The sequence below is a fragment of the Odontesthes bonariensis genome, chromosome 10 (genome assembly GCF_027942865.1).
Source record: "Odontesthes bonariensis isolate fOdoBon6 chromosome 10, fOdoBon6.hap1, whole genome shotgun sequence".
In the NCBI taxonomy this organism is placed as follows: Eukaryota; Metazoa; Chordata; class Actinopteri; order Atheriniformes; family Atherinopsidae; genus Odontesthes; species Odontesthes bonariensis.
Window position 1 is genome coordinate 33,242,289 of NC_134515.1, and position 2,055 is coordinate 33,244,343.

The 2,055-nt window shown below is 45.9% G+C and overlaps 1 non-coding gene across 1 annotated transcript; it reads left to right on the forward strand.

Moving 5' to 3' along the window:
• Nucleotides 1-1,616: 1,616 nt before the first annotated feature.
• Nucleotides 1,617-1,705, forward strand: trnay-gua (transfer RNA tyrosine (anticodon GUA)). The gene is given in 2 exon segments: nucleotides 1,617-1,653; nucleotides 1,670-1,705. It is a non-coding gene; the product is annotated as a tRNA-Tyr (tRNA).
• Nucleotides 1,706-2,055: the final 350 nt, after the last annotated feature.

Sequence of the window (2,055 nt, forward strand, 5' to 3'; positions counted from 1 at the left end):
TAATGTAGTTTTACATAATTTGTAACGTGACGTATATCTTGAATAACAAATTGTAAATAACAACACGTTTATTCGTGTCCCTGCCCTCACTTTCCTCATGTTTTTTTCTTGCGGGGGTGCTGCACAGCCGCGGGGCCTTTAAGAATTTAACATTCTAAATGTGACGTCACGAGCTACCAAAGCTACCAAAGCTACCAAAGCTACCAAAGCAAATTCTCAAGCGAAGCTTCTCCAGCGAGGTCGCTCTTGGTGTACACGCAGCAGGCAGACCAGCTTATTCACATGCATGGCTCCAGCAGTTTCTCTAGCTTCGCCAACTTCTCATATTCAGCACTTGTTGGGAGGGCCAGGTGGTGCTGCTGTTGCGTTGTGTGCAGCGCGTCTCTGTTGCGCCACACGCGCTTGATCATCTCGAGGGTGGAATTCCACCGTGTTGGAACATCTTGCACGAGCGGCTCCTGAACTTGCCCAAGGGAGGTTTGCTGGACTTTCAGCTCGTCTGCGTTGGCCGGACTGTGTTTGATATGTCCCACCATTTGTCGACACTTGGCAAGTGCAGCATCAAAAACCCCTTCTCGCAGTGACATTACAATCGCTCTCTGTACAACATGTGCAACACACGGCAGATGCTCGAAGGGCAGTATCCTCCCTGCGGCCACCATATTAGGAGCGCTGTCTGTTCCAACAGAGCAGATTTTGTCAACTATCCCCCACAGATTAGCGACCTCCATAAACTGCCTAGCACAGGCTTCTGCAAAGTGGCGTTCTTCTGTTTTCATCACACCTAACGGCAGACAAAGTACATCGGCCTACACCCGAGCTAAAATATCAAGGCAAAAGTCATCACAGTTTGCTTACCTATTTTGACCCAGTTCCCAACCCAACTTTGAGAATAGATTAACGGCGATATTTTTTATATCGCCCGATAAGACTCTCAAATTATCGCAGCACGTTAACGCCGATAACGGCCCACCACTATTTATTATATTTATTATTTCCACATGCCTGTGCAATGAAGACTTGCTTGCTGCTGGTAATTGCAAAGAAGAACAGCTTACACATAAGCTTACATAATGACACATGGAGTCACTTCAAAAGGGATGACAGAAATCTCCTATCTGGTTGTGCTGCACCTTAAAGGTAAGTGGCGTCTTGCAGCTTGGGGGGACTGCTAAAAACTTGCTGCTGCTAAACAGGTGTGACACAATACAGAAGATAACATTCCTACCTCAGTTATTTGACTGAGTTAGTTGAAATGATAGAAATCACTTCAAAAGGGGGAATTGTTAAAATCGGCTTTGTTCTTAGACATTATAAATGAAATAGTCTCTGTACTCTGTACTTTTCCATGCAGGAATGGGAAGAAAAGCCCAGCGCTGATATGCTTTGACATGTGACCACCAATAAACACTTTATTTTACTTGAGATTCCTCTCAAAGAATCGATCTAACACTCATCACCTTTTGCCTTTATTTAACTGATAAACAGGCCCAAGCCCCTGGCTCCTTTCCATAAGTCGTTTGGTAAAGCAGAGAACTGCAGGTGTCCGAGGATACGTATCCTAAGCCTCATTACATGCATTCATAGACCTGATGAAAAGAAAGCAGCCATCGCTCCCTTCGATAGCTCAGTTGGGAGAGCGGAGGACTGTAGGTGCCCAATAACAGATATCCTTAGGTCGCTGGTTCAATTCCGGCTCGAAGGAAGTGTCAAGCTTATTTGTACAGAGGCCCTGTAGGCCTCCTCCATTAAACCTTTCCAAGCTGTTGGAAGGGCTCTTTTTCAGAACACTCTGCCGCTCTCCTTTTCTTTTTCTCAAGGGCTAGTGGCGCAATGGATAACGCGTCTGAGTACAGATCACAAGATTCTAGGTTCAACTCCTGGCTAGCTCGGCACGCAAGCTTTAGTATATGACGTCTCTCAGCTCTCCCACTGCTGCAAAACAGGAACTCATGAAACCTTCTTCAAAAAACTCCCTGAGTATCCCAGCACACTTATGCCCCAAAGATGCCACACACCATGCTGTCTTGCAGCACCAAAAGGAAACTTTGTCTT